Source organism: Halyomorpha halys, unplaced genomic scaffold, assembly GCF_000696795.3.
Source record: "Halyomorpha halys isolate HHAL.00 unplaced genomic scaffold, Hhal_1.1 Scaffold1778.1, whole genome shotgun sequence".
NCBI lineage: Eukaryota > Metazoa > Arthropoda > Insecta > Hemiptera > Pentatomidae > Halyomorpha > Halyomorpha halys.
In genome coordinates this window covers 39,140-54,181 of record NW_027108754.1, presented here as the reverse complement: position 1 = coordinate 54,181, position 15,042 = coordinate 39,140, and the positions used below count along the sequence as shown (strand labels likewise).

At 27.8% G+C, this 15,042-nt stretch overlaps 1 protein-coding gene across 2 annotated transcripts in view; it reads left to right on the top strand.

Moving 5' to 3' along the window:
* LOC106690617 (trithorax group protein osa) overlaps positions 1–15,042 on the top strand; it is a 157,171-nt gene that overhangs the window by 127,996 nt on the left and 14,133 nt on the right. The gene's annotated exons all lie outside the window — the stretch shown is intronic.

The following is a 15,042-nucleotide window of genomic DNA, read 5'->3' as shown; positions in this document are numbered from 1 at the left end:
ATATTACCTATTGCCCACAACTGTGTGGCAGATTGTAATATCTATCAATAAATAAATCTATCAATTTCAAAAAAAAAAAAAAAAAAAAAAAAAGAGCTTCGAATCAAACCATATCGTCGGTATAATTCCAAGGTTTTATATTCTCCTCACGATGTCAGAGAAATATAACTGAATTTGTTGCGCCAGTAATTAACTATACAAAATGATAAATTGATTTGTATTGAATATTTTATTTTTCACTTATTTTAAACTTTTTTATGGGTTTCCAACTTAATTACTCGTTTTCACTATTTTTCTCATTTCAATTTATTAACATTTATACTAATATTCAAGTGTTTATTTATTCATAACTTTGTTTTTATTATTTTTATTTTATATGTACGTACTGTTAGTTGTCAAATTTAGGTAAAACTCTTAAAATAAAGTGAATAATTGTGATGGATCGTTGTAAGAGAGAAATATGAGATGATTGAGAGGTAAAAGAGACATGGATAAGAACAATAAAATTGACAATTGGTAAAAATAAATGAAAATATCTATTCTGATAATTTGTTGTAATGAGGAAATAAAATTAAGAAAATTATAATCGAAATTAAATAAAATAAAAACATTTTTGTATTATATTTAATCCAGATTAAATAGTATACTGTGTCTCGTTGTAACCCAAAATATTTTTTTACTGTATTGTTTGTACAGGAGGATAGTCATGGTGGTTGTCAAAAAAAGTAGCTCAATTAATTAAAAATTATTTATCATGTATCAATGTTTTCCCCTACTTTGCAGGGCTTCATCAGGACTAAAAACATGTTGTAAAAAAAATTTAATATTTGGACTATTGGTTGTTTATATTTTACTACAATAGTTAACATTTTATTCTGCTTCATCTTATATTCATACCCTCTTAACAATATTTCTTATTGTTCAACTAATATTCAATATTATTTGTTATCTTATATCTTGTTTTAGCCCAGATGAAGTTCTGCAGTGTACAGCGAAAAACGTTAGTGCATTATGAATAGTCTTGACCACTAAACAGACTTTCTTTCTCGAGTAATTAAACTCTGTTAATTAATAATCTTCTAATATATCCTTATTAGATCACAAATAAAATATCTATTACATACAAAACGGTTTTCTCTCTGAAAAAATAGACATTTCTTGCCAGTACAATTAATTTGTTCAAATTTTAAATTATTCATTACTTTTACACCTTCATTATTTGATAATTTATTGGATTGGTTCGCATCCATAATCCATTGAGCTTTATCACCATTATCCTTTAACGGAGAAACCTTGTTGCCCCTTTATAACTTTAACTAACATCCCCGTTGATGCTGAAGATGCAAGATTCAGCGTCTCCCCGAGGTAGACAGACGCTGATGCTGTTAAAGTTGTAAGGGGATCTAAGGTGCCCCCTCAGTGAAATATTCAAGAGGACAACGACTGCCAGGCTGTAACCCGATTAGGTTGACAGGTTACACCGCTCCGGTATACCATCAACTATCTCTGGAGAACCGGAAGGGATATCTTGGTGTTATTTGCCTACTCAAGTGTACCTGGCATTCGTTACCAGGTTCTCAGAACTGTCTCTCAAGCATTTCCTGTTAACGAGTCGATTATGGTAGTTAATATTAGAGCAGCTAATCATGAACTATAAATTAGTTTTGGCATTGAAGCATCGTGTATTCATATCATCTATAGCTTCAATTTTGGAGCTCTTAACGGACGAATTTCTGAAAGGAGATTCATCTTTCACTTGCAGGGTATCTACCTAATATGGAATATCTGAATAAATTATGGAATCTTTCGAACCTGAAATAATCAGAATAAAATAATACAAAATTATATATACATATATATAAAAACACGAGTCAAGAAATTTTTAAATGATCGATTACTTCTACTATTTGTCATCAAAATCTTCAGGATAATTCCAAAATATTACTCCTGCTTATTTTATTTTTTTTATTCCTTGAAAAATGCAATCGATTATAGGGAGATAATCCGTGTTGCAGTCAATAAAGGTACAAAATAGTAAAAAAAAAACTATTTTTTTAATAATTTTGTGTCTTTATTAATCGCTACTCGAAATATTTACATACAATCTATTTCATTTGGTCAACTATTAATCTTCTAATAAGAAAAATACAAAGTTCTCTTGGACAAACAAATTTTACTAGACATTCTTTAAAAACAAAACAAAAAAAAAAACCTCCAAAAACTTTCTTTTTTGTATTGATTTGTATAATAATTTTAATTTAAGGGTTCCAAATAATGCTAAAAATAAATCTAACCTACTTTTTGAAATTTTTTAATATGGTTTCTTCTTATATAATTAATAAAGTACATTTAATTTTGTTTATTTGAAATCATTAAATATCTCTCATTGTTAATAATAAACAAGGGATAAGTGTAAATGTGAAAAAAAATTATAATCGACCAATTGGGAACATTTTCTCTGATTGTTATGATATTTATCAGATTTTACGTACAAGGATTGATTCCATCTCAAATTAAAGTATTTTAAATTTAATTTTCCGATGTTGTGGGAGGAAAATAATTCATTATGAACCATCGGAGTGTTGTTAATTGTCTCCTTTTTTCATAATTTATTAGTGCATTCTTAACGCTTTGCTAGTAATTAGTAAATGAACAGTTCATCGTTACAAATTTAAATTGAAATACGCCAAAAGTGATTCTTTGCATGCATAGTTAACTGCACTTCCTTTTCGTTAAAATTCCGTATATAACCTGCCCCTCCAGAAATTCGTAATGTACTTGATGCTTTGTCTTGTTTTGTGCGTGATGAGGTCAAGTTATGTGGTGTCATATTGATCGATATAACAGAAGCTATGCCATGCTTGTTGATATTAGTGATTTACATGACTTCCTTGTTAGGACACGTTGGCCAACATTGTCGAATTGATTTATCTAACACAGATTGTTACTGGGGATTGATTGATAGTGCTGCTGTGTTGTAGAAATCAACATTTCTATATCCGCTACAAGTAGCCTTCAATCTTGTTTCTAACAGCTATGTAAATTGTACTGCTGGTACGAACATCTTACAAACAACTATGATTTATTGGCCGTGTATTCATATAACATAAATTAGTATAAAGTTCGGAGATAACAGACAGAAATTATACGCTAGCTTAGTAAGTAATAAATATTTATATCTTAATAATAATTAATAATTTAATAAACAAGTTAAAACTTTTACTATCCTAAACATTCTATCCAAAGGCTCTGTGGGACTCAGGTCATTTTATACGACTTAATGTATTGGCCTTCTAGCCAGATGCTATTAATAAATAAAACGTTATATGTCTTTATCTAATACTTTGTGTGTTACCTAACATATTATTGCTTTTATTCTATAATGGCCCATATTACATAATACAGGAGAAACGTTTAAACATTTTAAATATACAATTTTCGAACATTGAAAAATTTTTACACTTTTTTTTTATTCTTTTAATTTTTTCTATTCTAGGTATTTGTGTCCCTTAGAACTATATTTACTAAATAAACGTATTTTGATATTACTTAACCCGTTTTAAGGAAAAAATATCTTCTGATTTGCTAAGTTATATTTTCATTGTAAATTATATAAAATCTAAAGAAAAATGGAAAGATAACATGGAAATGACAATAAAAATAAATAATAATGAGCAATGGCTAAAGTGAAAAAGATCTTGAATAATTTGAATACTGAAATTAAAATAAGATTTCATTACTAACTGTATTATGTTTTTATCGGTCAATTTTTAAGCAAATTACGTCGAAAAATTGAGTAGCCAAAGACACTAGTTATTGTGAGATAGCAGTTTTCTTCAAATTTACTCGTGTTGGGATAAGTATAATTTTATTATGGCGTTCTGAAGTTATTGAATGTTTTATTTTAAATGTGTAATTTATTACCCAAGTTAAATGCAATTATACACATTATGTGGTACTTAACGGCAGAATGTTTTTGTTTTGATGAAGTATTTTTATATTAGTTGAAAAGCAATCCCAATAAAATAAAGATCAACATTTTTGTCTTAAAAATTCTTTTAAAAAAATTAGAATACATCTTTTAGTGATTAATTTAAAACTAAAATTTTAATTGTATAAAAAATTGGTTGAATATTTTTTTTCAAATAAAGTACATTTATTTATTTATTTTTTTTATTAAAGTGATATTTTCTGTTATTAACGTGAAGTCCTGAAGAAATACGAATTATGATTATTTTCTCTTTGGTTTATCATTAAGTGTGAGAAATATAACCATTTATCAATGAAGATTCTAGAAACGGATTTTTAATTTTTAATATTATGTGTACTTAATAGTTTACGATTACTACAAATAAATTATTAATCACTATGGGGTATCCCCAGTTCAGTTAACAGCGGACCAAAATAACAGTTTTACTCATTGTAACTCAATTAAATTAAACTACTTGATCAAATCTTAGCTAAACTTATTACAACTCTTTTTTTATTATTCCAAATCATTTGTAAAATGAAATATTAAACTGTGATCATGTGTAAAATAAAATATTACACTGTGATCATTAAAAGCTTTTGTATATAATAGAGAGATTATTTATTATCGACTAAATATTTAGTCGTAAGTACTGAGAAATGAAAAATTATTTTTTCCAATTAGTTGTTAATAAAGACTTGGACTAATGGAATATTAGTCAGAAGTCATGATTATTTTTTGTTACTATAAATTAGTTGTCAATTAATAATTTTGATAATTTAAGACTGTATCTTCATTTTATTATTTTTCTTTAAAGTGTCATGCACCCTTGGTGTTAGGAGGTTTATGTTATTTTGAATTATTTTTTAAATTAAAATGTTTAAAAGGATTACTTATATTTTTTTGAAAAGATTTAATTAGCTATTATTTCCAGAAATTGTATTACGTCAGGTCTAAGTTTCATATTGAGAATTAGTTTAAACGTGAAAAATGACTCTAGCCTTGACGTGGAACTCGGTGCCCCGGAGCTATTAACGATGGCTGACCATATTTAACGAAGAGGAGACCCCGAGCAAGTGGAAGTCCTAAGGGTGCTAATTCTTGAGCGTCGTTAGCAAGCTGCCTAATGGGCTAGGAGCTCTAGCAACCAACAGCAATTACTGCCTGTCTGTCTGCCTCTTAGTAATTGAAGTAATTTATAGCAGTAATAAAGAAAAATTTAACTTTCCTTGTTATGTTTTATTGCTTTTCGGTAGGCCGTTTTAGTCGTTAGTTCTTCCTCTCTCCCTTATGAGTTATTTTTGATTTAATGTTGTTTCTGTCAGGAATTAATTATGTATTTTAATTTTATGATTTATATTAATAATATTTTGAGTAATTTTTCCATTTTATTTTTATCTTTTTTACGCTAACATTTATAATTATAAATGATCAGTAAAATGAATATAAAAAAAAATAAAATAATAAATGTATAAATTAGTTCCTCACGTTAGTTATTTTTATTGAATATTGTTTCTCTCATTAACGTTTTAATGGTTTGTTTTAATTTAATATTATTTATTGATAATTTTTTTTAATTCTTTTTTTATTTTTATCCTTTTAATTCTAAAATTTATTATTTGAAAAAAATACAATTATGAGGAACGATTCCCTCAATGGTGCAAAATAAATTAACTAAATTAGCTTTCCTTAATTAGAAAACAATTAACATCCCAAAAGATAGTTCATAGTTCTTTTTTATTAAATAATTTTTCATATATTATGTACTAAATTATTTATTTTATTTTTATTTATTGTTATATTATCAATATTTTTTTAATTCTTTTTATTGTTCGTCCTTGTAATTCGGAATCCATAATTATTAATGGATTGCTTAAAAAGAATTAATGTCACAAAAAATGTAATTAAATTTTTTATCATTCAGTGTTAAATTATTACAATTTATTAGTTTTTGTAATAAATGTTTAAATGATAAATTTTTGTCTGAATTATCTCTCTATTTTTGACGTTTCGTGGAAGGCGGGAATTTTTCATAAAAATCTCCGACTTAGCACCTATCTATTACATGATTTTGTATAATAAAAAAAATAAATAATTGAATTTTGTATTTTGACCATTTTTCATGTTTTGATATTATAACTTTTCACAGTACAGATTATGAACAAACTTTATAGGGTTTAAAGGCTCAAGAAATGTACGTTTTTAACAGTAAAATAAATGTAATAAACATTCAATAGTAAACTGAACAATAATTATATTATTTAAATTAAATATAATGTATGAACAAACAGAAAAGGAGTAATAAATAGAAAGTAATTTTTCAGAATAAAATTCATACGGGCCCGTACACTAAGGTTTGTATATACATACGAATATAGTATTTATTTAATAAAATTAAAACTTAAAAGTAAAATATTATTAATTGATGAAATTATTATTCATTGTTTCATTTATTAAGCAATGAAACTTTACCGATATAATATGGCATATCATATGAACATTTAAAAGCATAGTTTCGATATGAATATCTTATTACTATATCTGACAAATAAATAATAATACATAATAGGTGATAAATAATCAATAATAAATCATGTAATGGAATTTAAAGTTATTCATTATTCAGTTATTCTCCGCTAATAAAGTACGAAATCTGTACACAAAATTACAGTAATCTCATAAATAATAACAATAATTTATATACTTTTAACATTAACTGTTCATTTCTTATTTATTGTTATTAACTCTCACACCTACGTTCCTCTTGCAATGTTCACCATAATATATGAATTATTATTATTATGTTATGGGCACAACACACCATGCAGGCCTAAGTCCTCGCGCGATGAATTTACCAATATTAGGCGGTAATATTCCCAGTATTAGGGAATACATGGCGCGTTTCTTGACGTGTTTTTTCGCAGGGTGGCTTCGTCACTCTCACGCCTATTTTTTGTGAGTGCCACCCATTGGCTAACGGGCCCCACAAATGCCCGGGGGGAGGTTGTCAGTGAGTTTTGCATTATTTTGTGCTTGAAAAAAGCCCGGGTGGACCGGGATTTGAATCAGTGGATTGGTAGGCTGGCGCGTTACCACGCTGCTACCGCTGACCCTAATATATGAATTAGATGCCCAATATTAATTTGTTTTAGACGTAAACATCTAAAGTAGAGATATTTTAGGAACTAGTACAGATGTGTTAATGTAATATTTTTTTTAATAATTTTAATTTGATTCAAATGGCTAAGACTCCGCAAAGACTGAAAATACTGTTCTTTGTATGTTTAAAGTTATTTTGTCAATAAAATATATTTTTATTCAATATATGATGCATGTATATACGTGTATACCTATGCTTAAAAAAAATAAATCCAAATTACTTTTACAATTATGTGAAACTGAATTTACAAAAAAAAAAAAAAGCAAATTTTTCAAGACGTGTATAAATATCGCCTAAAAATATTTTAATTTTTGTTTTTCGAAAATGGAATGCTTTTTCGAAGATTCATTTTCTTCTTCAAGCAGTTTGGATTATTCCCTATTTTTAATGTGAAAATAGTACTAACAATAATAGAGACCTTGCATAATATTTTAAAAAACCGTACAAAAACGTTTTGGGTCTTAAACTTGTGGATTGTGCGTTTTGATTAAAATGATAGTGGCTGAAACGTTGTGTTATAGCAAAATAAACGTTTGTAAAATATTGTACAGTCCTTTTATTACTGGGATATATCCTTTTGAATCTCGACCCTGACTTAAAGCGTTAAGCTAGATTAGATGTTCTACGTTTTGAGGGGTTAAGCGACTACCATTTAAAGAGGATGCTAAATAAAGGGAAAAATATTTTTTTTTTAAATAAAAAATTACAAAAAAGTATTTAATCCCTGTCTGCTCGACTAAAATATTGAGTATCCTTTATTAAAACTTTTTTTTTTTTTTTTATGAATTGTGAAACTGCAAATCTCTAAGTCAATCACGCACAATTATAATATTTTCTGTATACAAAAAAATGTATTCACTGTAGTGTAAGTTTAGAGTATTTGAGAAAATGTTAATTGGGCGCTAGAACCCCGCATGACAGGGCGCTAGGTCTTTCCCTAATTTACTGTTAATTGCTGGTGTTTGTCAGTTATGTCGCTTGTAGCCTACCCCTCTTTGTCCTCTTTCCCTGCCAGTCACTTAGCAACTGATTGACTCTAACTCTGTTCGCCCTTCCTAATTGCCGTGTCTGAATTTAACGGTTCAATTACTTCGTTACCAATGGCCTTTCTTCTGCGCCTTCCTTCGAATTATTTGTTGAAGTTTTTGGCTGAAAATAAATCTTCTGATCGTTTTACTCAATTTATAGGCTTAGCTGTGCTGTTCAGTTTCCGAAATCCTGAGATCCGTCTTGTTAATTGACTTATGATGACAAATTTGTACGAGACTGACAGTTCTAACAATTATTGAATGTGACTTCTTCTGAAAATCTACTCCTTTATTACAATTCTTCTTCACTGTATGTTGTATATTTGATTCTCGTAAATTTTCACCGTTAATTCATTTATCCCAGCTATCTTATTATTTATTTTATTATCCCAATGTTTCTAAAATATCTAATTGTCTTAATATTGACCGAATCTCATTTTCTTAAGTATATTAAATTCATATCTATAAGATAAAAACATTTATCCTGATATTTTACCAATATAAAATGAACCATCTTCGTAAGCTGTTACCTTATGAATACCAATTTTTTCTAATAATGAATATTTTTTTCCTCATATATCTTATTTTATACGAACATTTATTTATTGATCTTCTGTTGTAATTGCAGAAATGAAATCATGTATTATACGTCGATTTCTTTTCTTTTTTGTCCACGTTTCCCAACTTTAAAATGAGTTGCAGACTTCTAAAGTTTTTTTTTTTTAAATCCCTATTATATTACAATTGAAAGAAACTATTTGAAGTTACAAAAAAAAACAAAAAAACAAATCATTTGAACTGTTAAATGAATAAGTGTTGTAAGTCGAAAAAGTAGTTTTGAGTAATCAAAACTTCAGAGGAAGTTCCATAAATATTTTAATAAGAAATGCCATTTTTTTCTGTTAAAACTCTTAAGCATGTATTTCAAACATTTAGAGTAAATGCACTAAGCTTTTAATTAAATAATTCATTTTTAAGAGGAAGTGCCAATTTTCTATATTCACTTTTCCTTAGGGTAGCTAGGGTAATTAATCTATGTTAATTAATTTAATTAGTGAATACATAAAATAATAAACTTATTTTTAACTACAACAGGTTAAAAATAAAAGACTTCGCTTGCTTCTTCTAACTTATCTGTTCTTTTTTTTGTTATAGTTTTGTCTTAATATTTCAAAAACTTAATTATAAAGTCATTTGGTGATAATTATATCTGGATGTAGTTCAGATCCTGCACAGATCCGTAGAGAATCCGTTTATGTTTTGTGTTGATTTAAAGAAAAAACTACTTAGTTTTTATTTCAAATTTGGATTTTATGAAGTGAAATATATTTGACTAGTAAGTTATGAAAAAAAAAATTAATTTTATATTTGTATTGTCATTATAATACAAAATTGTTCCATTTGTAATTTTAACCCAAATAAACTAATTTTAATTTTAACAACGTTCACTAATGAAAAACTAAACTCAATGCTTTATTACTGCCCTATTACTGTTTTAAAAAGTGTATTTTTTAAATTGTATATTATTTTGCAGAGGTTTTTTTTTCTCTTAATATATTAGCATTATATAAAAAATAATTTCATACTTAGATATATTTACACTTCTTTCTTTAAGAATTAGATTTAAGGTTGAAGTGATTACATTATTCGTTGTACGGCGCTCAGAGTATACCAGGCCTGTATGACATTCCTAATCAGACTGCCTGAGAGTGGGGCCTTAGCCAGTGGAACTCTAAAAACAATAGTAAACAGATCTCACCTTGTAACTGACCTTAAAATATACCGTATTTATGAATGAATCACGGGCTATTAGTCATAGTATTTTCTACTCGTCTATATCTATCTTTATCTATGTCTCCTTCCTCATTTCAAAAATAGCTTTTCTCATTCATAATAAAGTGCTTTGTCGATATATTCAAGGTGATGTTTCTTCATTCATTACTCGTATAATTGTATATATGCTGACAATAGTTTAAAAAAAAATATTTGAGTCTGTTGGGTTAATTTATAATATAACCACATTAATTAGTTGTTTTTTATTAATTAATTAACAGTTTAAAATATTTAGGTGTTGGTATGTAATGTAATTAGAACATAAACGATAATTTGTTTTGTCAATTGATTTTTTTTTTTTTTTTTTTGATAATTGAATTTTTATACCGCTATTCGAACTATGGGGCAAATATGATTTAGGACTGAATGAGATAGGTCGAGTTTTGGAATATTTTCAAAATATACCAAACTAATTAATAAAATATGGACGAGTTAAAAATATCTAAAGCGTTGCTGTGTAAAAGTTTGTTTTTATTAATTTTTACCGCAGTGAGGATAGAAGTAATTACAAATAAAAAAATAAATTGAGCTAAACGTACATAATAATGTGTTCGCATGGCATGACTATGCAAACAATAATAATAATAAGATAATGTAATGATTTTTTATTGTTTGTTATATGTTCTATACTTTACTTTTTCTCATTTTCAACTATTTTTATTAGATTTTTTTTTTTTTGTTAATGTAGACGTATAAATAATAACCTTATATTTATTCTGCAATATAAAGAATCATATATAGAATTTTTTAATGTATAGAAAGAAACCTTTGTTTTTGTCTTATATCGAATCCCCACAGTAAAAAAGTATCTCAGAACTTCAATAATTAAATAAAACCGGCTTACTTTTTTTTTTTTTTTTTCCCGAAATATATAAGTTTTATAGTATTTTCTTTCTAGTTGTTTTTTTTTCGAAAATTTGCATTTGTGATTTTTGTTACTTTTCTTGTCGGTTTAGCAATGTCATCTTTAGTATACTCTGTAAATTTCTCTTATATTCTCTCATCATCGTCCACGATTTCTTCGATTTCGTGATTGGATTTCATGATTTGTTAACTTTTATTGTAAGAGTTGCTCAGAATGACTTACTTTCATAACTTCCTGAAGTTGCAGAGAGCATGTTTATCAAGGACAGACGAATAATTCTGACAGAGAGGAATGTAAATAATGAGACAGTGAAGTAAGAGAAGGAAATTACCAAGTTCAATTAGCAGTTAAGAGAAGACAAATAGAGAGCATTTGGATTCGGATGAACCAAGTGAAAGTTAAAGGGAAAAGGGCTTTATTACATCTCCTCTGCAACTCCTGTCGGATTGCCTCGACTCTAATTTTATCTTCATTCCGTACACTCTAACATGTCTATTTTATTTTATTGTGTCTGTAACTTCTGCTTTTTACTTTGATTTGATCGCAATAAATTAGTTTTATTAACCAATGTATTTTTACAGCACTTAAAGTTAAACTTGAAAAGGTTGTAAGCAAATTAAAACCGTTGAAGTTTTAAATCGAGTCGATTGTGTTTTTGCTATCATTGATTTATCAATATTTATATAAACCAAGTTTGTATTTTTAGTATTAATAGTGTTATATATTAAATAATATAAACCAATGAACCTAATGAAGTTTTAACGGTACTACCCTCAAAACCTATATCCACAAAATCATGGAACCTACCCCATCCATCTAAAATATTATATATTACCAAATTCTTAGCAATGAATTTGGTTTTTTTTTTTTATAAGAATTACAGTTTTATGTTTTAAATAATTGCAAATTTACATTATTGAAGAAAGTAACTGAAACTTTTAAGGACAAAAACGTGATAATGGAAAAAAAATAAAGCTAGAAACGTTGAATAAACAAAAAATTAATAATTATCTATATTTTTCTGTAGTTTGCGATGGCCTTATTTGGCCGTCGAAAATTGTTGAACCTTTAGAAGAAACAAAGATTATTTTATCAGTGATACAGATTTCATATTCATATAATCATCGAGTGGATATTATTTTTGTATTAGTTGGATATGATTTTTATGGCCGCATCCGGGAAAGATGTACCTGCTTTATGAGACCTAAATATTGTTATAAGTATTTTCTTTTACTTCGTTCAAAATTAATGAGGTTGTTTTCTGAGAGTACACTCCCATAAAATTATATTTAAGTCCAGAGAGAAAAAACAACAACTATTTTTTCTTGTCGGCTAGGAATGTATTGTGATTAGATCAAATTGTTTATTTACAAGACATCTATGCCTACTGCATCCAAGCAAAAGCGTTTCCAGAATTTGGTGGGTGGCCTAATTTTATATTTTATTTTTTTCTACTTTATAGGATTTTGTCTCAAAAAAAAAGAAGTTTAGTAAACTAGAGGAGTCCTCTCCTTAGAGCGCTTGCAAATTTCATATGTAGTGCACAGTAACAAGATAAAAAAAAGTTCTGACTAACAGTAAATTTTATTTGTGGTATAGGTCAAAAATATAACGTTTCAAGAAATATTATAGGTAATGGCATTAGCAGGTCATTAAAATCAGTATTATGTCGTATTAATAAAAAAAAAAAAAGAAATGTAAATCGGACCATTATTAGTTATATTTATTTTTTCGTACCAGACCAATATTTCTTATATTTTTTAATTATTTTATGGAGATTGGCATGGAAACTTATTCATTTCTGTTTTTCGAATAATTTGAAAACTTTTTATTTCCCATTACTGTCTGAATATTCGTTTGAAAGATAATTAAAATGTTCTCAAATCTAATTTAAAATGCATAGAGAAAAATATGATATATGTAGAAAAAAGACAAATTTTAGCCTAGATATAATGAATAATATTTGTGTTTGGGTTGAAAGGCTAAGTATAACTGGAATCCAGATATTTCGTCCTTAGGTTCAACTTGTAGAATGGTCCAATTCAATCTTGAAACTGTGTTGTATTTAATGTATGGTTGTATCTGTTCTGGATTTTTAGTAATCCACTATATATATATATATATATATATATATTTATGTCGTCGTCAAAAAAATGTTTTCCTCTTTATATTATTTTTTATTCCCTATGGTTAAAAAATTTTCAACGGCTCCATTAATTAAAAAAATAAAATGATGTACGCAAAACTGGAGAAGGTTCAAAATATTGGAAACAGGGGACAGAGATGGTGAGAAGAGACAGCTGACGATCTGTTAAGTGGATGAGGTCGTTGGCCTCTCAAGGACATAGCCGACACGACAGGTGATGAATGGATAAAACCTCCCCCTTCCTCCTTCTCTCTTTGTCTTCCTCTGTCTCTTATACGCTCTTTTATGTCTCACTGTCTTTCTCCTTTTATCCTTCGTCGGGTTTCAGGCCCTTGAATTTTTCATTTATCGATTTCCGACTTACAACGGGGTCACGTATTTGGCAGGAGATACTGTGTCTGTACTTCACAGAAATTTATAATTCCATGGTCGACGGTGTAGTAGTTAATAGAAGCAGGTATTTAGGTTTTGTTCATAGACCTTGTACGGTGAAAACTTGTATCAGTGGAATTTCATATTTATTTTGTTTCTTTGCGTTCTCTGTAGATACAATAAAAAAATAGTCGAAATATTTTAAACTATATTATGTGTGTGATATATAGAGAGAAATATCGTTCCTCTTTTAATGAGTTTGTGTTCTATATAAACGTTACCGTTATGATCTCTACATCCCTGATGGTATGCAGAGTATGGACAATACTGTATTCGTATTTACGATCAGAGAAGTTATAGGACAGGTTTCCTTAGTTCAGGTGGTTAGATTATTTTTAGAATAAACCTACCCTAATCTATCAATTTTTGAATAAATGAGTTCGCGCTTATAAAGGGAGTTAGCGCTTGAATAAATCATAATAAAAAATAATATAGTTGACTATAGGTTGATGTGAGCATTTTTTTTTTAGTATAGGAATAGTTAAATAATGGTTTAGAATAAATCCTAGGCTAGATTAACCTTTGATTCGGTAACTTATTCCCTTTTAGATTTAATTTGCTAAATACTCAAGTTTTAACTGTTTAAGTTCAGTTAACAAGAAGTAAACTTCTATTGTTGCGCAACAAGGAAAGGACTATTTGGACCTAATAGGGTGGTTTCGCTTGTAATGTTGTATGTAGCTGCTTTTATACAAATATCGTTATTATAGTATATCGAATGAAAATTATTCAAAAATGTCCACTTGTTTATTTTAAAATATAGGTTACTACATAAAAAGATATTTTTCATGTTTTATTGTCATTTCGGTTATTTTAATTTTAAAACAAAAATACTATAGATCTATAAATAGTTATTTCAGTTAGGATTTATCTAACCTAGTGTTGTAAATATTTGCTACATAGTTTTCAACTTTTTCACATCTTTTTTAAAATGAAGGGGAAGTGTATAGCGGATAACTGAGAACAAGGAAGGATACATTTGCGGTTGATAGAGGAAGGAAGGAAAGAGCTGGTTGGGATTGATAAGATAATATAGGAAGGGTGGATAGCCGGAGATAATGATGAAATGGATGCTGTCTGGTTTAATAGTCTCTCTCTTGTCTGCCTCCTGTCCCGTTCACTAATGATTAGGTCATTGTAATGGTATCATATATCTGTATCTATGCTATCATAGTTCCTTTTTATCTTGTACCTGGATTATTTATTTTTGATGAATTTAATTACTGATTGATTTTACGTATAATCGATTATGGAACATAAATGGAATGTAGATTTGCCGGTATAATATTACAACAAAAAAAACAAATATGCAATTATTATCACTCTCACTATTACTTTTCTAAATTATGTTCCGTAAAAACTTCATTAATTAGAAATCCAGTTCATTCTAACTATATGTAAAGTATTTAAATTTTGTTCAAGTAATTAATTTAACATTGACTTATAAAAGTTAATTTATCATAGTGATGATTTTTACGCAACCAAAAACTAACAATAATAATATTCTATATTTTTGGAACAAGTTCCTTTCAAATTATACAACTGACGTTGAAAAAGAGGTTCTAGTGACTTAGAGTAAAATAATAAAATTTAAAGAATTAAAAATAA